The 23,289-nt window shown below is 38.9% G+C and overlaps 1 long non-coding RNA gene across 1 annotated transcript; it reads left to right on the top strand.

Moving 5' to 3' along the window:
• The first annotated feature begins 222 nt into the window (after positions 1-222).
• Positions 223-11,548, top strand: LOC144336453 (uncharacterized). Its single transcript, XR_013408279.1, has 4 exons — positions 223-431; positions 5,526-5,583; positions 8,164-8,243; positions 8,511-11,548. It is a non-coding gene; the product is annotated as an uncharacterized LOC144336453 (long non-coding RNA).
• The last annotated feature ends 11,741 nt before the right edge of the window (positions 11,549-23,289 follow it).

The following is a 23,289-nucleotide window of genomic DNA, read 5'->3' as shown; positions in this document are numbered from 1 at the left end:
TCATTGTAGATTCTGGATATTAGACTTTTGTCAGATGTATAGATTGTGAAGATTTTCTCTCACTCTGTGGGCTGTCTGTTTACTCTGCTGACTGTTCCTTTAGTCATGCAAAAGCTCTTTAGTTTAATTAGGTCCCAGATATTTATCTTTGTTTTTATTGCATTTGCTTTTGGGCTGTTGGTCATGAAATCCTTGCCTAAGCCAATAGCTGGAAGGGTTTTTCCAATGTTATCTTCTGGAATTTTTATAGTTTCAGGTCTTAGATTTAAGTCCTTAATCCATCTTGAGTTGATTTTTATATAAGGTGAGAGATGAGGATCCAGTTTCATTCTCCTACACGTGACTAGCCAATTGTCCCAGCACAATTTGTTGAAAACAGTGTCCTTTCCCCACTTTATGTTTTTGTTTGCTTTGTCTAAGATCAGTTGGCTGTAAGTATTTGGGTTTATTTCTTGGTTCTCTGTTCTGTTCCATTGGTCTCTGTGCCTACTTTTATATCAGTGCTATGCTGTTTTGGTGACTGTGGCCTTATAGTTTGAAATCAGGTAGTGTGATGCCTCTAGATTTGTTCTTTTAGCTTAGTCTTGCTTTGGCTGTGAGGGCTCTTTTTTGGTTCCATATGCATTTTATAATTGTTTTTTCTAACTCTGTGAAGAATGATGATGGTATTTTGATGGGGATTGCATTGAATTTGTAGATTGCTTTTGGCAGTATGGCCATTTTCACAATATTGTTTCTACCCATCCATGAGCATGGGATGTGTTTCCATTTGTTTGTGTTGTCTATGATTTCTTTCAGCCGTATTTTGTAGTTTTCCTTGTAGAAGTCTTTCGCCTCCTTGGCTAGGTATATTACTAAGTATTTTTTTTGGGGGGGGCGCTATTGTAAAAGGAGTTGAGTTCTTGATTTGATTCTCTGCTTGCTTGCTGTTGGTGTACAGAAGAGCTACTGACTTGTGTACATTAATCTCGTATCCAGAAACTTTGCTGAATTATTTTATCAGGTCTAAGAGCTTTCAGGAGGAGACCTTAGGGTTTTCAAGGTAAATGATCAGATCATCAGCAAACAGGGACAGTTTTACTTCCTCTTTACTGATTTGGATGCCCTTTCTTTATTTCTCTTGTCTGATTGCTCTGGCTAGGACTTTCAGTACTATGTTGAAGAGGAGTGGTGACAGCAGGCATCTTTGTCTTGTTCCAGTTCTCAGAGGGAATGCTTTCAACTTTTCCCCATTCAGTATTATGTTTGCTGTGGGTTTGTCATAGATGGCTTTTATTACATTAAGGCATGTCCCTTATATGCCAATTTTGCTGAGGGTTTTAATCATAAAGGAATGCTGGATTTTGTCAAATGCTTTTTCGGCATCTATTGAGATACTCATGTGATTTTTGTTTTTAATTCTGTTTATGTGGTGTATCACATTCATGGACTTGTGTATGTTAAATCATCCCTGCATCATTGGTATGAAACCCACTTGATCATGGTGGATTATCTTTTTGATATGCTGTTGGATCCAGTTAGCTAGTATTTTGTTAAGGATTTTAGCATCTATGTTCATCAAGGATATCGGTCTGTAGTTTTCTTTTTTGGTTGCATCCTTTCCTGGTTTTGGTATTAGGGTGATGCTGGCTTCATAGAATGAATTAAGGATAGTTCCCTCTTTCTCTGTCTTGTGGAACAGTGTCAAAAGGATTGGTACCAATTCTTCTTTGAATGTCTGGTGGAATTCTGCTGTGATTCCATCTGGTCCTGGACTTCTTTCTGCTGGTAATTTTTAAACTACCATTTCAATCTCACTGCTTGTTATTTTTTCTGTTCAGGGTATCTAATTCTTCCTGATTTAAGCTAAGAGGGCTGTACTTTTCCAGGAATTTATCCATCTCTTTTAGGTTTTCTAGCTTATGTGCTTAAAGGTGTTCATAGTAGCCTTGAATGATGTTTAGTATTTCAGTGGTGTCAGTTGTAAAATCTCCTGCTTTGTTTCTTAGGAGATTATTTGGATTTTCTCCTTTTCTTGGTTAATCTTGCTAATGGTCTGTCAATTTTATTTATCTTTTCAAAGAACCAGCTTTTTGTTTCATTTATCTTTTGATTTCCTTGTATTGGGCTTTGCCTTTCTCTGGTTTCTCCCTGATTAGCTTAATGACTAACTTCCTGAATTCAGAAATCAGAGATTTCTTCTTGGTTTGGATCCATTGCTGGTGAACTAGTGTGATTCTGGGGGACTGTGGTGAGCCTTGTTTTGTCATATTACCAGGGTTGGTTTTCTGTTTCTTTCTCATTTGGGTAGGCTCTGTCAGAGGGAAGGTCTAGGGTTGAAGGCTGTTGTTCAGAATTTTTTGTCCCATGGGGTGTTCCCTTGATGTAGTACTCTCCCCCTTTTCCTGTGGATGTGGCTTCCTGTGAGCTGAACTGCAGTGATTGTTGTCTCTTTTCTCAGTCTAGCCACCCGATGAGTCTACCTGGCTCCAGGCTGGAACTGGGGGTTGTCTGCACAGAGTCCTGTGATGTGACCCATCTATGGATCTCTCAGCCATGGATACCAGCACTTGTTCCAGTGGAGGTGGTGGAGGATGCAATAGACTCTTTGAGGGTCCTTAGCTTTGGTGGTTTAATGCTCTATTTTTGTGCTGGTTGGCCTCCCGCCAGGAAGTGGTGCTTTCCATAGAGCATCAGCTGTAGTAGTGTGGAGAGGGACTGGCGGTGGGCGGGGCTCTAGAACTCCCGAGAGTATATGCCCTTTGTCTTCCACTGGCTACCAGGGTGGATAGGGAAGGACCATCAGGTGGGCATGCGGCTAGGCGTGTCTGAGCTCAGACGCTCCTTGGGTGGTTCTTGCTGCGGCTGCTATGAGGGATGAGGTTGAGATTCCCAGGCCACTGGAGTTGTGTACCTAGGAGGATTATGGCTGCCTCTGTTGAGTCATGCAGGTTGTCAGGGAAGGAGGGGAAAGCTAGCAGTCACAGGCCTCACCCAGCTCCCACACAAACCAAAAAGCCAGTCTCACTCCCACCATCAGCTCAGTGTCTGTTTCCAGGTGAAGGGCAAGACGGGCTTGAAAACTTGCCTGAGGTTTTCTGCCTCCCAACTGTGAAAGAAAAGGGCCTTAGTTCATCCCCCGCCTGTGAAGTCTGCCAGCCAGTTTAGCGCCCTCCCCTAAGTTCTGGCCAGGAGGTTTCCCTCCCCATTCAAATTGTTACAAAGTTCAGCTAGAGATTTCCTTTTCCTTGTGGAGCTTTACCTGCTACTCCTCTGGCCACCCTCCTGATGGATCCCTGTGGTGCCAGGCAGGAATGGGCTGCTTGGGGACCCAGGGAACTCCCAGGGCCTCTCCACTGCTTCCTCTAGCCCTGTACTTCACTCAGCTCTCTAACTTGCCTCAGCTTCAGTTAAAGTCATAATTTCTCCCAAAAACAGACCTTCAGCTTCTCCAGAGGGGGTGTTCAGGAGAGGAGGGTCTCCCCTTCCCACTTCTGCAATTGGAGCAGTCACAGTATTTGAGGTGTCTCTTGGGTCCTACAGGAGCAGTCCACTTCCTTCAGAGGGTCTGCAGTTCCACTCGGGATTGCTGGTTTGTTCTTGCAGTCAATCTGGAGCTAAAATTCACAATGCAAGCCTCCACATGCTATTCTGTCCAGAGCAGCAATCTAGTCCTGCTTTCCATCCGCCATGATCTAACAGTAATTTTTAGGAGCTTAATTTTTAGTGTGCCTGGAAAATAGCAGAGGCCCCATATGTGTTGAAGCATGTGAGTAGTCTAATTAGATTAGTTCTGTTACTCCAAAGTACAGAACTAGACCAAAACACAGATTTCAGTTTAATGCATTCATTAGAGATGTCCAATAATGAAATGAACTTCTAAATTAGGAAAGATGTGTAGCAGAGTGATTAAAAGTGTGATTATAGAGTAAAGAAAACTATAGTTCAAATTCTGGTTTTGCTTCTTATTGTGTGACCTAAGCAAGTCACTTGAATTCTTTAGGCCTCTGTCTCCTCATCTATAAAGCAGAGATAACAATAGCATCCACACCATAGAGATGTTATGAATCATCATGAGATAAACATGTAAAATATATTATTGAACTGACTGCTGCACTGCATGGAAGGTTGAGCCAGTTGATTGCAAGTTGTTCATAATAGTATTTGGGTAAATATGGTAATAATTGAGCATTTCATTCAGGGCATACAGACACTGAGAAGGTAATGGAGCCAAAAGGAGGTTCAGAAAAACTCAGGGGCGAGCCTTGTTCTAATTGTTGCTTAACTCTCAATTTCCTTAAATACTGTGGTTAATTTGATTGAATATTAAAAATGGCACCTGTCCCCTTTGACCACTTCAACATTTGTAGGCATCCTACGCTGAAAAGTCAGGCCCCCACTAAACCTCCACACCCCTCCTCCAAGGCAGAGTGATAAAGTCAAAAAAGCTCAGTTACTTTGCCTGTAAATATTTTGAATCATACAATGCTTGTAACAGAAAAGCACATCCCAAATTCATTTTTGCAGAAACTCTTTCCCCACAAAATACTATTTTGTAATATTGCTATAAGGCACTAAGGGCAACAAACAAACCTAAAGGGGATTTTAAGGAGCTTGCTTTGACAACATTCTTTATTATGAATTTCTCTTTGGTGAGTTCCCAGTTATCAACACTTATATAAAAGCTTGATTCATGAAAATGAATTCAGGAACAATAGAACTGCTTCTTTGAAGGCTCTAATTGGCCATCCAAATTGTGAAAAAAATGTGTAACAAACATGGTTCCTTAGTATTTCCTCCATTTTATAGGCCAGGAAAAGGAATAATTTTCTTGCTCAAGGCCATGCAGAAGGAGAGCGCCTGAAGGGTCAAAGGAACTCAAGAGTTCCTGATTACAGATCCCAAGTATGATTTCCTGTGGCCCAGTGGTTCTAACATCTGTGGCCAGTTAGCTCTTTGTTCACTTGATGCTGGGATAAAACCAAGGGCTGCCTTCTTCCAGGCCCAGGCTTTTGTTTCTTTGGACTGATGATCTTAAAACTACAGATGCATGATGTTTACTCATAGGGTGGACATGGGTTTATTTTTCTATTTTTGAATCAGCAGGTTTCCTCTCTAATGATGAGCAATTACAAATCTGGCAGACTTTCATTCCGCATGCTGAAAGAAGGCTACAGGAAGTATTTCTATTCTGAATGCCATAGAATTTGTGATTTGCATGTACCTTTTGAGTAAAAATAAAACATTTGCCCTGTACTGGCCCGAGTTTAATTAAAATGATGAGAATGTGTGATAGGCATTTGGTCTAAGGCAAAAACGATGCACAGTATAGAAATTTGGAACAAACATTTTTTTTTTTTAATGAGAAGTGCATGGTTGGCAGTGATAAGAAATGCCAAGACTATGTATTACATGGGAAAATAGAAAATATCCTAATAATTCTGGTGCAATGTGAAACTGTTATAGGAAGGTTTGGATAGGATTACATGCTTTACGGGTAATGTTCCTGTAACTAACACTGTAGATGTTTATAATCTGTTCTGTAGTCTTTTTGTAGCTCACCATGTATAGCTGATGGGAAGAGGATTTCTTTATCTTCAAGGGGTAAGCTCTGCAAAATTGATGATCCTCCAAGAACACCAATGAAACAAAGTCAAAATGGCAAAGCACAGAAAGTGGATAACTAATCATTTGAATTGAGGATTATTAAAATTGACATTTTCTATTGCAAAAATTGTAATAGGATGGATATTAAAGAATGTTTCCTATTATATACCAAGTTCTAATTTTAAAAATACACACATATATAGTAGGTTAGGTAGATTTGCAGGTACATGTTGCTGGAATCTTGGAGTGAATACAGAGGAATGAAGCAAAAATCTGAGCTATGGATACTCTCATTTTACAGAACACCTTTAAGCTTCATAGTTTACTAAGTAAATATTAAAATTCCTAAATAAGAAATGTGGAATCATTTACAAGTAGAATTATCACATTGTGAAGATACGACATCTTCGTTATTGAGGAAGATTGATGTAACAGAATAGACCTCAAACAACTGCATAAATCATGAATAGAGTTATTTCCATAGATGAGAAGTCTAATGTTTGGATCATTGAGATCAATTGTTTTGTTAATCTGCAACAATATCGATGAAGACATTCCCAAATTTCATTTAAAAATGGTGATTAAATGGCCCCTTATACTCTCTCCGTGAGAACCAAATTCCCAACTTGAATCTCATCTTGGAAGTCTCCAAGTCTGGCCTTGAGCCCTGTGTACCTCGACTCAAATAAGTAAAATAGAAAATAGGGCAGAAAAATAGCAAATGTCTTGTATCTTCCCTCCTCGAGAAGAAACAGCCAGCTACTACAAAAGATAACTAGTGTGAATTGCCACTTAGACTGCAAAAAGATCCATGGTCTGCCTTTATCTTTATTAATAATGTTTGTCTTCCAAATAGCTCCTACCCAAGTTTCAGTGTTTAGTTTTAAACAGTAACAGACATTGTTTCAGCATCCTCAGAGTGCAATAAGAATGTTAAAAAAAAAAAAAAAAAAAAAAAAAGCCTTTCATTTAAACCCGACCTTTCTCCTATTTACTCCCAACACTTAAAAAATGTAACCTTGAATTTCAGAAGCTGCAGAATTCTACTTTGCTCACATGGCTGCATCTTAGGTAATAATATTGAGAAATAAATAAATGACAAAAGATCACCAAATATTCTAAATATGAAACTGGGGTATAAGTGTGCAATTGGATCAAAACCCCACATCAGTTCAAACATACCCAAAGGGAAGAGTGACTGCCTTAATCCAACAGAGGTGTGAACATCTGTTCCAAACAGTCTCTCCAGGGTACAGTTGGGCTCATTTAAACAACTTTGTATGCCAGACAAATATACTTTATGAGAAAACATGTGTGGCTAAAGACCTCACAGAATCAAAACTCACCTTATTAAGACTTTGTTTCCATAAGAATAGATGTAAATAGAAGAATGCATAAACATCTACAACCCTTTTATCTTAATTTCTTTTTGCTTTGAAACTCTTTTTTTTTTTTGAGATGGAGTCTCATTCTGTCACCAGGCTGGAGTCCAGTGGTGCTATCTCAGCTCACTGCAACCTCTGCCTCCTGGGTTCAAGCAATTCTTCTGTTTTAGCCTCCCGAGTAGCTGGGACTAAAGGCGCGCACCACCATGCCCAACTAATTTTTGCATTTTTAGTAGAGACAGGGTTTCACAATGTTGGCCAGTGAAACTCATTTTTAAAGCATAGGCTTTCTTTCTCTCTCTCTCTCTCTCTCTCTCTCTCTCTCACACACACACACACACACACACACACACAATCAAATAGATAAATAATAACAGGATCACATCTAACTTCAATACTTCAATACCAATATTATTTATCTTTTCAGTATATTTTGAGACTGGCATTAACATCGCCATTTAATGAATGCTAGGATGATACCGTTAAAGGATATAAAGAAAAAAAAAAAATTAGTTCATTCATTTTCCAGAACTTACTGAGCACTATGAGCCAGGTACTCTTCTAGGTAACAGATTTTTAATTGTAATAATGGTAAACGTCAGAATAATAGTACAGTAGTCTTCCAAATCATAGAGATTCTCAAGCAGGTTAAAAAAAAGATAATGGTAAAGAAGGGTGAGTAGCTCTGTGGCCAGTCTCAAGCGACACTCCCAAGTGGCAACGGCGTTACTAACTGTATAACGCTCCTGGGTCCCCCAGCTTTGGAATTATAGAGTACTTTTTACTTTTTTGGAATTCACATTATTTTTATTTCTGTTCATAAAGTTATTAATATTTTATCTAGTGCTATTTTATATGTGCATACTACGTAATCATTGTTAGTTGGCTGAGACACCTTCCAAATATCACTAGATAACCATGTTAATTCTTTCATTGAGGAATCTGTTCTGATATTCGTGGTTATATCAAAGAATGCTGATGTACTATGCTGTACAGTTGCCATCAGGATGAATGCTGTAGTACTATACAGCCAAAAATCCTAATGACAAGTGGCCTATTAGATAACAGAAATTTGCATTTCCTTTTTAAATTATGTTTTCTTCTATGAAACCTAATGTTTATAAAGTTTTGTCATCTAAAAAGTTACTTAAACAAAAAATTACCTTGTTTTTCAACGTTTTACTTATTACAGACTCAGATGACAGTCAGTGAGAACTTTAGACCAGATCAACCTCAATGAATGTGAATAACTTCAGTGCAATCTTATTTCTGGTAAGTATGCAATATCCATCAGGGCTTCTGAATAAAAAGAGCTCACAGATTCCTACACTCCATTTCAGGGTTCCTAGGAGTCCCACAGAAACGGATAGAAAAACTTTCAGGTAGAAATGAGGTTGACCTATCTCTTTTTTTCCTGCAGAGTATTCTGCCTTGAAGAAAATTTGAAGATGTTTGCAATATCTTTGATTACACAATTCAAGTAGGTGATTTCATGCACCATCCTGTTTTATGTTCTCAGCTGCTTCCGAATTTTTACAGGTTTCTGTTGTGAAATATCATCTTATGCCATGGATGGGCATGGGATGGGAGAAGAGAAATTGCCCCTCACCCGGTCTGAGGATCCTGCTAATAACCTGTAACAAAACAAGGATCATCAAGATGAAAACAAAACAGAAATATTAAGGCAGGTCACTTTCAGTTATAAACTCTATTGTGATATGAGTAAGATGAGTTTGGGATTTCACCTTCTTGGAATTATAGGAAGCAGAATCTAAAGTCTCCCTTGTAATGGCCAGTATAAACCAACACTGAAGTCTTTATCCCTGTACCCAAAAATGCTGGAACTTCTTTTCCCCTTGTTCCCTGCAAGTCATTAATGACTTTGTGCTGTACCTTTAAGAAAAGCGTATTAGAGAGTCGAAGGTAGCTAGAACAGACATCACCAGAGGCTGAATGTAAATGACTCAGCACAAGTTAAATGGAAGGAGAAATAGAAGCAAAAATATTGTAATTGATAAGTATGCATTCACAAGCCCTTAGACTAAATATTGTTCCTGAAATGAGTGGTAATGCATCAGGGAAGAGAAACCTCAAACTTACATGGATTGCCCTTTACCTACAGAACAAATTTGGTGGAATTTCTAGAACACCTGTTCACACCAAGCCCTCTGGTTTCAGAAGTTTCATTTTCTTAGATCAGAGCTTGCTGCCAACAAACAGACTCCAGTGAGTGGCACAGCCCTCCTCCTCCTTCCCCTGCCTCTTCTTCTCTCTCCCATGGTTTGCTATTTCTGAAACCCTAAAGGTCAGAATAATCAGAGGAGACTCAGAAGAAGGATTCAATGTTCCTGGTACATTCCCTTTCTGCCTCAGGTCATTAAAAATCAGGTATTAAAACTCTTGAGTTTTCTTTTTTTTTTCTTTTTGACTTTGCACAGAGTCTCACTCCATTGCTCAGACTGGAGTGCAGAGGTGAGATCTCGGCTCACTGCAACCTCCACCTCCCAGTGCAACCTCCGCCATCTGGGTTCAAGCAATTCTCATGCCTCAGTCTCCTGAGTAGCTGGGACTACAGGTGCATGCCGCCATGCCCAGCTAATTTTTGTGTTTTTAGTAGACACGGGGTTTCACCATATTGGCCAGGCTGGTCTCGAACTCCTGACCTCAAATGATCCACCCGTCTCGGCCTCCCGAAGTGCCGGGATTACAGGCGTGAGCGTCTGGCCAAAACTCTGAGTTTTCAAAGGAAGACATTATTCAAACATAGACACTTGTAGATCGCAGTTCTTGTTTCACACTGGTATCTTAATGTAAAACTGTTCTCCCCCTTCCTTCTTGGTGGCTCACATGTCAGCTTCTTCTTGGCTCCATCCCTCTTTTTCCCCCTTCACCTTCACTACGTAGTCCTGAATTGGGGGTCTTGCCTGAATTAGAGCCCAGTCCCAGGAATTTCCACTAAGGACACTTAAGTTTCTTCTTATAAGAGGTAGAGAAAGACCACCCTATATGCTCTAAGGAGGCGATAAAGTTTCAGTGGAATCCATCTCCCTCTCTCTTTTTCAGTTTCCAAATCCTGAGAAGTTTTCTCTGATATAAAGTGATTCCAAAGCCTGTCCTATGCATGAGCGTGGGTGTGGCTCTCTGTTCACAGCACGACCTGCTTCAAATTGGTTAAAGAGCCTTTCCAGATTCATCGACCAGATCAAAGGCATGGTGCTGGCAGCCAGAGGACAGGGGCTGTCACACCCCAATTCACAAAGGAGGGAACTCCAGGATTTTCATCCGGTTTTGCAGAATGTCAAATGCACTCTTGGCTTTTGTAATAATACTAATTACGCCTTCCAAATTATAGGCTGGACAGACGTGGTAACTAGGCCCTGAGGTGCATTTGTCAGTAGGTGTCCAACTCTGAGCACCAGGCATGTCTGTGGAAGAGCCCAAAGGGCATAGCCAAACACATAGCAAACTTCGAGGAGCTGTTTGGCTACTTGGACTCAAACTTCCTTGCTCTTCGCTGTCTGGTTGTAAATTGCTTCATGTGAAAGCATATGCACGCTCGTTAAACATTAAGTCTTTCCAGGTATTTCAGGCCATTTTCTCCCTAAGTCCACTTTTTCGGTTTTCTATTTTCTGTTTGGACTGTCCTTTCTTCTGAAGTGTGCACCAGCCTCTCATAGCTTAGAGATGTGGGTGACAGTATTTCAATACCCAAAGATCCGACAGGTCACCAATTGCCTCAAGGACAAATTCTTCTGCTCCAAAATACACCTTCATCATCCATTATTTTTGGTGCCTAAAATACTGAAGTTTAGGCTTAGTTGTTTGTTTTTTATTTCTTTTCAGATAACTTCCCAATATTTGTGTCTCAAGGAGGGGCCATATTTTAGTTATCTGTGTGAGGTATTTTTAGATATTTTACAAGAAGTAAGTTTTGTAAAAAAAAAAAAAAAAAAAAAAAAAAAGAGAATGTAATGATGTATGAAAAAGGAAGTTAAAGAGAGGAAGGAAGGGAAAAGGAGAGGGTGAAAGGAAAAAAGAGTGAGAAGGAGGAAAAAGAAAAGAAAAGAGAAAAGAAGAGAGGAGAAAAGGAAAAAGAAACGTCATGAGGAGTTGAGAGGAACGAAGCAGGGAGACATCATGGGGCCTAGAAGAGGAGTTTGGAAAGTACAACAGACGAGTGTCACCTTCTCAGAATAGACCAAGGACAGCCTCTGTTACCTCCTATACTAAATACTTATTTCTGCGGGGAATTTTCCAGACCCAAAGATTTTGCTTCCAGTCTAAGGAATTAGATTCACAGTCAAATTTTCCTGAATTGCTGAAAGGGAGTGAAGTCCATAATTATCCCCAGAAACTAAAGAGTCTGCTGAGTCATTTAAAAATATAATTTAAGTGACACTCCCTCAGTTATATCTCTCTTGTGTTCGCATTTTATTTTAAAGGTGGTATAAATAGTCATTTTGAAAACAGTTGCCATTAGGAGCCCCAAGCTGACTCTGTTAAAGAGGTACGCAGACAGGGTTCCTTGTCCAATAAGCCCACTCCCACTAATCCACCTGGGGTTCCTGCCCGGGGGACTGAAACTTCAGGCTGTCTCTTTTCAGGGATGTTCAGGGTAGAAGGATGGAAAAGTTTGAAGTGAAAACGCCTGATTTTAAACTTCGTTCTGAGAGTCACTCAGAAGCCTGTCCATAGATGTTCTTCCCATCGACTGCTTCCAGTATATTCCTTCTCAGAAAAGAAAACAAATAGACTGTTGTCAGCTTCACTTTGATGCCAAGTATGAAAGATTTCCAAGATATAAGCTCATGTCTAAGGTGCTAGATAAACATCTCCAGGTGTGGGGATTAAGCTACTGCACAATGCAGTTGTGACAGCATCATAACCAAGCACGTACATTTCTTTTTTCAACTCTTAGGTCAGACATGATGTAAAAATATCAAGATGTTTACCAAAGTATTCCCAACCACAGTTTGAGCTATCAATCCATCCACTACTAAAATGTAAGCTTTGGTATTTTCAATGACTCAAAGAAAATTAACTCTAGCAATCACCTCCTAGTTTTTACAGAACTGCTCAGCTTCTGAGGCAGCAGGAAACACTGTTTGGATCAACGGTTGTAATAATACTCCTCATTCCACTAATGCAAAGCAGCAAGGCCTGGGCCCTTCTGTTTTACACTGCACACTGATTTGGAAGCAAATATTTTTCCAACAACATCACTAAATTGAAAGCATTTTGAAAAATCTGAAGCTTTCACAGAATATTGTTTTGGAAAAACCAACCCTAGTAGATCTGTCAGTGACATAAGCCATCCCCTTCAATTTAGCTTGAAAATGCGAGCTCACCCTGTCAAACAGCTCTAAATTATATATATCTTTGCACAGGGCATTCCAAGATCCAATTAAAAAGGTGGGGAAAGTGGGGGGTAAAAAATGTTATATTTTTCCATTATGCTTTTCTTATTTATTAACAAAAACAGTGACATCTGTCTGCCTTTAATATTATTAGGGCACATGTATTTGTAAATAAGGACTCCAGGCACAGTTGTAAATCTAAAATGCTTAATCAGATATTAATTTTTAAAGTTATAATTCACCCAATACCCAAATAGGTACCAAATAGGTACAATATTAAGTTCTTTGATAAGTATAAAGTTATTCAAGAAATGAAGCCATCAATTTAAGGTACTTACCCTCTATTCGAGGATATAATAAATCATGCAAATACTTGAATTCTAAGACATCATTCTTTTATGAAAATGAATCGCTTGGCACATCTTTTCCTGTGCTTTCTAATCTCTGTTGATTTGGGCAACGGAACTTCTAATGGTCATCCCTCATATCTCTATTTTCTTATTTATCAATAGTTAGGAGGAATAAACTATAAAATAAACTATGCCCAATTGTGTTTTGCTATCTTAATGCCATTGATTTCCCTCCAATCCTTATACTTTTCTTATAGAAAATTTCTAAAATATAAAAAGTGCAAGGAATGTAATGTTCCCTAAGTGCCCTTCACACAGTTCCAGTGACGATCAATACTTAGTCAGTTCCCATCTGAATGCCCACTTGACTTCTTTCATAACACCCAGATCAGATTATTTTGAAATGAATCCCAAACACCATATCATTTCTTCTGTAAATATTTCAATGTTGTCACATTGAGTTTTAAGTTTCCTTCGCATTTCAATAAATCCTTGATATTTTTAGGTATTTATCAGGCTACTTCACATCCCACAAAGTATGCTAATTTGTATTCTATCTACACACATAAGTGGTGGAGTTGGCCCATCTATTTTCAATGAATTATCATTGAAATAGTCTATACGCATCACCATTTTTAATCATCACGGAGTTTTTGCACAGCTATGTATCTGAGTTTACAAGCTCACACTTTGTCAGTCACTTCCACACTATTATTTTGAGCATGTTAGTACTTGCCATTTATTTATTTAGAATTATTTTTATATTATAATGAGTTTCTCACATTCTTGTTTTCTTTCCTGCTCCCAGGCCGTTATTGATCTGTGAAAGTTTCCTCATTCCAGGGAGCAATCTGCTTTATGGGAGGGAGCTGTGCCCAGTTCATGGGTCTTTCCATGTGACTTTAAAGGGACAAAAGCATCAAGTTCAAGGACATTATTAGGAAAAGCATCCAAATACCTTGGAGATTCTCACAGGGAGGGGCTGAGGTGATGGGGGTAGGACAAACTCCTCGTGGTGGAATAAGTAAGAAAGTGAAAACCACATCGTGAGGTTAAATAAGCAAGATGAATCAAAATGCCAAGCTTCTTTATTCTAAGTGAAGAATTGCATTCTCAAGGCTCCCTTCTATTAGAAAAATGAAGTCTTGTGTTCAGGTGGTTAAATCAAACATAAAAAGGAGAAATAAATTCCCCGGTGCCAATAAAAAGTCTCTCCTTGCTGCTCAAAGCAAAAGTTTTGAGACATTCAACAATAGGTCAAAATAACATTCTGTGTTCTGTACACCATATTCCAAACTCAAGCAAAATGTCTACGGATTATTTTTTTTTTATTTCAAAGCCTTTTGATTAAAGTGTACCAGAAGGGCACTGACAGAGCAGGCTGTTTCTGTTCTTCTGCGGAAGGTTTCAATGGCCGCCGCACACTCTCTAAATCTATTTACTTCAAGGCTGGAATGAAACAAACATGACAGATGGTTTTTTAAAAAATCAAAGGGGAAGTTCTTGGAACACATCCTTCAAAATAAAATTTTGTTTCTTTTTTTTTTTTTTTTTTGGAGCAGCTGAAATGATTTTTCAGAACATCTGATGAGCGATTTTAATACTTCAACTTTCTCCTCCATGAAGCGAGCCCATTCATTTGGAGACTTCTGTTCTTTTGTTTTATTTCTGTGAGTGTCTTTCTTTGACAAGACATAAAGTCTGAAAACGACAATATGCTAAATGAATGGACCCATAGTATATTTGGCTACATAAGGGCTGCTGGAGTATACTTTGGATTTTGACGGGGTAATAGAATGCTTAATGCAAGAAATCTTGAAAAAATAAAAAGGAAAGTTAATGAGTCTTCATGTTTACTATTGCTCATGTTCAAGAGGGATGAGCAATTTTCCCTCACCTGTTGTAAGGACAGTAACTAGAGGGGTACTCCATTCCCCTGAAGGCCGGACAGGTTGATGGTTAGGAAAATACCAGAAAAGGGAATGGAGGGTTGAGGGACTTGAGGAACGGTTTGGGGATTACTGTGTAGAGCTGGTTTTCACCTACTCATGCTCAGAGGAGCATTGGTTTAACACCACCAGTAAGCCTCATTTACAAAGCTGAAATTTAACTTTTGGAAACGTGCAAAACCACAATTGACATTAGCACAGTCTGTTAAAAGTAAGGAATGGCTCTTGCTCAGTTTTCATATGGACTGGATATAAGGGAGAAAGAGGAGTCAAATAGGACTCCCAGGTCTCCTGGGTGGGTCACAGCAGGAGGGACACTGAGTCCATGGAAGATAGGAGACAAAGGAGATCTGGATGCTAATACATTTGCTTTCAAAGGCTTGTCTATAAAGACTCACAAATTTAGAAATCATGCCATCTCTGGATCTCATAATTAGAAACTGGAGGACTGAGACCTCCACAGAAAAGCAGCATGAGGCTATTGTTTAAAAACACTAACTTTGGTTTGCAAAAGACCTGGATTAAAGTCCCTGCATCCCCACCTTCTAGCCATGTGACCCCAGATCAAGGGGAACAGCCTTTTTGGGTTCTTTCCTTATTGGTTAAACTTTGGTCACTGAACCTTCTTGTTAGGATGTTAAGATACTCAGATGAAGTCATGTGAAGAACGTCATGTGAAGAACGCGTTTATCATAGAAATAGGCCCTTGACACAGCTATTCCCCTCCACTCAGACTCCATGGTACCAGTCAAAGGAGAATATATTCTATATGGGAGTCACAAGATCTGCTCTGACCATAGCCCTCGCCTAAGAAAAAACAACATTACATTAAGTGAAATAAGCCAGGCACAGAAGAACAAACACTGCCTGATTCCATTTATATGCATTATCGAATGCAGTCGAACTCATTGAAGCAGAAAGCAGAATGGTGGTTGCCGGGGCTGAGGAGGACGGAAATAAAAAGTTGCTATTCAATGGGTACGGGGCTTCAGTCATACAAGATGAAAAAGTTCTAGTGATCTGCTGTACGGCAATGTGCATATAATTAACAATACCCTACCATACACTTAAAAATTTGTTAAGAGGATAGATTTCATGTTATGTGTTTTTTACAATAAAAAGAAAGTAATGCTCTCTAAACCCCTGCCAGCTCCTTGCATGGTCCCAAACTTTGATATCATTCCTAGAAGGACTGCCCAAGGAAGCTCGCTAATAGTTATCCTGGTTACAAGCATAAAAAGATAACCAAAGAAAGGGCAACATGATAAGTAGTAAATTCCAAACAAATAGTAATTCAGAAGATACTTCAAGTTACGAGAGAGGAATCACTTGTGTCAATGGGATAGGAAGACAGAGCAGGCAGGAAGGAGCAGCCTGCTCTGGCTGAACGATCTGTGCCAGGCCCCATCCAAAGTGTTTCCAGAAGGCACTATTGCATGAGAAAGGAGAATCCAGAAATAGATCAACACATCCCAGCCCTTAGCATTTCCTGGCCCAAACTCAATGTTTCCTAAACATTTGGTGAATGAATGTAAAATCCAAATTTCACAGAACCACCTATTACAAATTTTATTTACTTAGCTGACAGCAAGTTAATGACATATTTACAAAGCTTATAACAAAGCCATTTGGTTTGGCAATGTCATTTGACACTAAAAATGAGCTTCTGCTTTGACCCAGCAATTCCCATTTGCAATGTCTGCCTAAAAAATCCCTGCATAGAACACAAGGAGACACGTGTGACGATGGTCACGACAACATTGTTTGTCAAGGCAATGGCTGAATAAATTGTGAGTGACTTGTGCAATGGAATACTACACAACACTGAAAAGGAATGAGCTAGATCTATTATAATAACTTGAAATGAACTCAGAAATATAATATTGAGTAAAAATGATTATTGCAGGATATGATGCCACTTATGTTCAAACACACATGCACACCCTCAATACTATGTTGCTTCTATAAATATACATGTATGTATATAAAATATGGAAAAAGCCTAAAGGGACAAATATATATCTGGCCTTTATATATGTGTATATGAGAAAGAGTACGAGAGAGAATGCCAACTTTCAGAGATTCAGGAAACTCAAAAGCATTACGCTAAGTAAAAGAATTCAAACATAAAAACCTTTATAATAGATTATTTTACTTATTTGAAATTTTAGAAAAGATAAGACTATAGTAACAGAAAATAGGACAGTGGTTTCCAGAGCTATAGCATGGGTACAGGAATTGGATACAAAAGAGCCCAAGGAAGCTTTTTGGGGTGATGGAAATGTTCTATACTATGATCAAGATGGCGAATACACAGGTATATACATTTGTCAGCACTTACTGAATTGAACACTTAAAACTGGTGAATTTTATTGGATGTAAATTATATCTGAATAATATTAATGAAAGCCTATGATAAAGGCTAATATTAGGAGGATATGAGAGCTGATATTGGGGTTTAATTTTTAAGAGAAAATACACATGTTAACCTTATTTATTGTGATATTATTTAGATTGTCTTGAACTCTTTCGCCTTTTACATACCAAATTACCACAAACTTATTTTTTATTCTTCGGGAAAAAAAAATGTGCTGTATACATTTTTGTTGTTGTTGTTACCTGGACTGTTTCTAAATAGAAATTGAAAATGTTTGAAGGGGAAATGTGTGTCCCACCCACGTTTGGCATGAAAAGAAGAATGGTGAGAACAGCCAAGAGCTGGGTTCTAAGAGGTCTTTTGTCTGTTCACCCTCCCCTCTGGAGTCTCTGTTGTGTCATCTGAGTACTAGAGGGCTGGGTGCCAGCTAACCTCTTAGGCTACTTCCAGCCACAGCCGAGTGTTTGGTTCTTTTGGAACCCAGTGCACCAGGGAAAAAGATTGACATGGGCCTCAAAAGAAAAATAAAGAGAGTTAGAAATGATTATATCCACTTATATCCAAAGATAAGATTGGGAGCCTTCAAATTCCACATGCCCCATTCCTTCAGTCAGTTCTTCCCATTGCCTTTAGCTACAGAATTCCTTCACTCCTGAGAAAACTGCTATAGTGCTGAAGAAAGCACAACAAACCCAAGATTGTAGTGAATGACGTTAACTTTGACCAAAGCAAATTCATACAGCTCTTTTTTTTTTTCAATTTGTTGTGGAAATTCAAATTAAAAGAGTACAGATTTAGTCCTTTCACATCTGTCTTTTTACTAATGACCTATTAAAATATTTAATTATATGTTATAGTTATGATATACTGTATATATATATATATAAAGAAATAAAAATTGGAGCTTTTTTTTTTAACTACAAGTGTATGAGACAGGCTTTTTCAGAGAAACATAATCAATAGGATGTGTATATAGATTTTCATAAAAAGACCCTTATTTGAAGGGATGAGTGCTTGCAATAATGGAGGCTGTTCAGTCCCAAAATCTACAGTTGGCAAGCTGGAGACCCAGGAGACCCAAGGGTGCAGTTCCAGTCTAAAGGAGGTCAGGCTTGAGAGCCAAGAACAGGTGTTCCAATCTGAGTCGGAAAGCAGGGGAACAAAAAAACAATGTCTCAGCTCAAAAGCATCAGACAGGAGATCTCCCTCACTCATGGATAGTTCAGCCTTTTTTGTTTTATTAAGGCCTTCAACTGATTGGACAAGGCCCACCCACATTAGAGAAGGCCATCTGCTTGACTCAGTCTACCAATTAAACGCTAATCTCATCCAGAAACACTTCCACTGACACACCCAGAATAATGGTAGATCAAATATCTAGGCACCCCATGGCCCAGTCAAATTAACACATAAAATTAACCATCATGATAGAGAAGTCTTACATTCCATCACTGAAGGAGTACAAGGAACTCTAGGACACCAATACCTTCCCAAACAATAAAGAGTCTCAATAGTAATTAACTGAGTTCTTAAAGGAATTAGAACCAAACACAAGTATCATTTAGCTAGAAATTTCTTGTCTTGAAACCCACCTTTTTAAGAATACAAGAAACACATTTAAAGGGAAGCTTGGGCAAACCCATTGAAGCTGGCATCTTCTACATAATTAATCCCAAATCTGGATGGGGGCAAGGCAGATGTATTTGGACTGAATGAGTTGATAAATAGTTTTTAATTTGCAAACTAATTGTCAGGGCTTTTAGTACATTTGTTCTGTCTCTCAAAGTTCATGTTAATGACCGTTATCAATAGCTCTTGGCCTTTGAGTTGTCTTTTCCTGAGAGAAGAGATCATTTGGCTCTCTCACTTTGAACACTAGGCCTTCCACCTTGATGATGTTTGACCAACGTTTGGGCACAGTCTGGGCTAAAGTGACCAACTATGCTAGTTTGCCCAGGACTGTCCAGGTTTTAGCATTGCAAGTCCCACATCCCAGGAAATTCCTCAGTCTAGGCAAACCAAGATGGTTGCCTACCCTAGTCTGTGGCCCTGGTGCTGTCCCCTGTCAATCTCTCCCTCCCTCCTTGTTGGTCTTCTTTCAGTGATCAATCCATGGTGAATAGCCAGTACCCAGCACAGAGCCTGGTTCATAGGAAGTACCAAGTAATTTGTTGAAATACTGAATGAATAATAATAATAATAATAATGATATAATAATAGCTACCATATAGTGATAATTTTCTGCATGCCTGTTTCAAGAATTAAAGTATTAATTCATTTACTATCTCAACAGCCTCATGAGACATAAAACACCATTTTCATGTACTATAACTGAGAAGGCAGAGGCAAAGAGAATGCTTGGGAAAAAAATAGAAATAGAGCAAAGCCTACTAATCAGTCCATCTGGGATGAGACCCTGTAAAGTTGGCCTTTCTAACACTGGAATTTAGCCAACTGAGATAAGACCTCTATCTTCCTAGAACATATCACCTTCTTTAACAAACTGAAACACAAGAAAATTATTCATTCTTTCTGAGCAAGCTGTCACCCACCATAATTGTGAACTGGAATGTTCTGGTGAAAATAATAATGACACTGATCCAAAAAGTCAGCTGAAAAGCAGGATACAGGCTGGTAATATTGCAAAACTGCACATGGGAGGACCTGAGCTCTGGGCCCCAGAGAGTGCTGTGGCTTAGGAGGTAGGACCACACGGGAGACCACTACTAGGGGAAGATGGGATCTGGACATGGGACTGCTGTGACCGTAGGGTACATTCTGGTTCTGGGGAAAGCCCCAGTCCCTAAAGGATGCATCTTCCCTACCACTGGACTAATAAGGATCATTCTACAGCTAAGAGAAAACAATCTAATCAGTTCAGCTAACCTGATGTAGACAAGGATTATTCTCAGAGAAGCACATGATATTAAGGGAAGTGCAAGAAATAACAGAAAGAGAAGCCAAGTTGGAGAGCTCCTCAGACGACACGGCAGAGGCAAACGAGATACAGAGAACAGATAGATTGGGAGAATCACCAAGGAAATCTGATGCTTATTTCAAGACTGAGGTTAAATGTAAAATATGGCCAGAAGGACCTTGTCATAGCAAGATGATGCCTCTCTTCTACCACAATATTTTCCAAGCTTTGTAACCTGGGCTGGGAGCCATGTATTCTTAAAACCATGGTATGTGCTACATCCTTCCACTAGAAATTGATGTGCCAAACAATTTCTCCTTGAGGAGCGATTAGGTCATTAGGTTTCTTATTATAGTAATTAGTATAAAACTGAGAAAATCGTCAAGATAATTCAGGGTTTTCTTTAAGCACTTTTGGCTACTAGCTAGATACAACAAACAAAAATAATTTTAGGTAGAAATTTCTGAGTATTTGTCTTACGTCTTCACTGTTACTTGACATAACATATACACACAAGATAAAGGTAACTGGAAAGTAAGATTCGGGTTATAAAATCTTGACCAGGCACAGTCTCTCATGCCTATAACCCCAGCACTTTGGGAGGCCAAAACAGGAGAATCACTTGAGCCCATGAGTTCAAGACCAGCCTGGGCAATATAGTGAGATCTCATCTCTACAAAAAAAAATTTTTTTTTAATTAGCCAGGCATGGTGGCGTGCGCCTGTAGTTCCAGCTACTCAAGAAGCTGAGGTGGGAGGATCACTTGAACCAGGAGGCAGAGGTTGCAGCAAGCCAGGATCACACCACTGCACTCCAGCCTGGGCAACAGAGAGAAAGATTCTGTCTCAAAGAAATAAAAGAAAAGAAAATCTAGGGTTTTTCTCTCTCTTCCTCCCATAAACCATGTTCATTAAAATAGCATTTTCTTATTAATGATTTTAAAATTTTGTTTGGCTATAGTCTCCATTTTTGTGTGTCCCACCCTGATAGAATGACAATGACCTCAAGAACTAGCTCAACTTCCTAAAACTATGTTAATTTTTCTGCATTTCAGGTATTTTTCTTCCATCTCTTTAAGCACTTTAGTAGAGGGAGTTCATGGTTTGGGCAGGGAAGGTCAAAGGATCAAATGGACAGCTTCGGAGTGTGATCACACAAGAACATCAATCATAATATCAAGGACCTATTATAGCTGACTCACAGAATTAAATTAATAGGAAGCCAGCTCTTCGATATGTTATCCTTTCCACAGCAAGCTTAGCACTCCTTTTATTGATTCTTTCAACAAATAGTTGTTGAGCATCTTCCATGTGCAAAACCTCTGCTTGGCACTTTGGGATGGGAAGGGAGTGAGGGGGAGGCAGAAGATCAAAACAAATAAGATGCAGAGCCTGACCCTTAAACGTTTACAATCTAGTAAAGGAAGTAAGTCCAGCACATAAATATAATGAATAAAAAATGAGAGAGAGAGAGAGAAAATAGCTGTGGCATTTATGGAAAGGAAAGATGGCCTTCTGTAAAGCTGGGATTGAGAATCAAATCTGTATTTTCTTCAAATATATAGATTTGAGCTCAACTTTAATATATGGTTGCAACTTTGGTAAGCAGAGTTAGGAAGAGAAGAGAATTGATTTCGTAAAGACAATCCAACACACAAAAAAAGCCTTATATGAGGAAAGGCAGGATCATGCCCAGCATTACAGAAAATTTAAATTCAAAAGTCTCTTATTAACTCCACCACTTTGAAAACCACAGCTCTCTTAACACACCCAAAACTTATCTTGCGCATTAGTTGTGAGACTATCCACTTATTGGTTCCATCTGGGTGTCTAAAATCAAATCAGAAGGCTCTAGACAGATTCTCGTCAGTTCTCCCAGTGTTCCCCTGGGCTTTTCTTCCCAAAATAAAGTTAAATGAATTTAAGTTTCTAGGATCTTCTTTACACCCTTTTGAAAATGCAGAGTAAATATTATGTTGGCTTCTTTCTGCAGTCAATTAATGTATCTTTCTTGCCAATGTCATAAACACAACTTTTTTCAGTTGATGCTTCTCTTACTGCATACATATGCTATTAATAATTACTTGTTTTTGAGTTCTTAACCATTTGTGCATGGAAATACATCTGAGGTTTAAATGTTAGGACTATTACATTACTAAATGCCTTATTTTATAAGTGAATAGGCCATCACAAGCCCTATTCCATACGCTAAAATTGTACTCACCAAAGGAATCCATCTACCATATTGAAATCCTAAAACAATCAGGCATTCTTGCAGGAAAGTTAATACAACAGCCTCTGTGCCTTCTCTGTAATCAATTTCCAACAGCTTCTGTATGATGGCAGCTTAGGAAACTTTCTGGTTTTATTTTCTATGTTTAGATAAAATAATGATGACTCAATTAAAGACCTCAATCTTAAAAATGAATTGGAGGGAGGTCCTGCTTGGGCCTAGAATAAATGACTATGGCAGTCCTCTATGGAACTATGAGGGCCCATGGGAGTAGGGAAGGGCAGAACAGGCAATGGGATGAATCACTGCACAGACATAAGGTTCCCCATATTAAAACATGCATACTTGTCTCTGCCTCTTGCTACTGCAATGAAAGGTGAACTGTTTGTCTCTGTATATAGCTCAATCATGCATTCTCTCCTAGATTCCCCTCCATGGAAAGTGGAGAATAGAGTTGGTGTAAGTGTGAACATTGCTTTTTTAAAAAGGGTGCTTGAGATTTAGAGCTTAATGGGCTGTTTCCTATAAGTCTGGGGTTATGTTTGTGAGTATCTCCTCAGCTTCCTCTGTTGAGGTCAGTCAGCCCATAGAGCACTTGACTGGACAGCAGAATGGTGTGAGTTTCCATCTGCCATCACGCTGGAATGAGTTGTCCACTTGCCGTGCATACCTGCTTGCCTTGTAAAATGTGCTACAGTTACAGCTAAAACAAATTGCCCATAATAAAAATAACAATAATGATAATAGTAATAATGACTAACTTCCGCTCCATTCCAGGATCCCGACCTCTCACACCCTTAATGAGCCACTGTGCTCATTTCTTAAACCTAAATTACGTCAGGATATTTTCAGATGTATGTTGCCAAACAGGTTTTAGTTGGGAGGCATTTTGCCTGTTTATTTGGCCTCATCTTTGTAACATTAGTACTCAGCTTAATGAATTAAGAGAAGCCCATGGATGAAGCCACAGGAAATAAACTCAAACCTCTTTAATTTAGATTTATTAGGAGATCTGAATGACCTTTCCTTAAATCTGAATTATAAAATGCTAACTATATTATTTTTAGCTGTAATAAATTATGGCCACATAAAGATCTTCTGACAATAAATAAATATTTGTATTACACATAATTTTC

This window comes from Macaca mulatta, chromosome 18 (assembly GCF_049350105.2).
Source record: "Macaca mulatta isolate MMU2019108-1 chromosome 18, T2T-MMU8v2.0, whole genome shotgun sequence".
NCBI lineage: Eukaryota > Metazoa > Chordata > Mammalia > Primates > Cercopithecidae > Macaca > Macaca mulatta.
The sequence above is the reverse complement of the archived record's forward strand: the minus strand, read 5'-3'. Positions and strand labels throughout refer to the sequence as shown.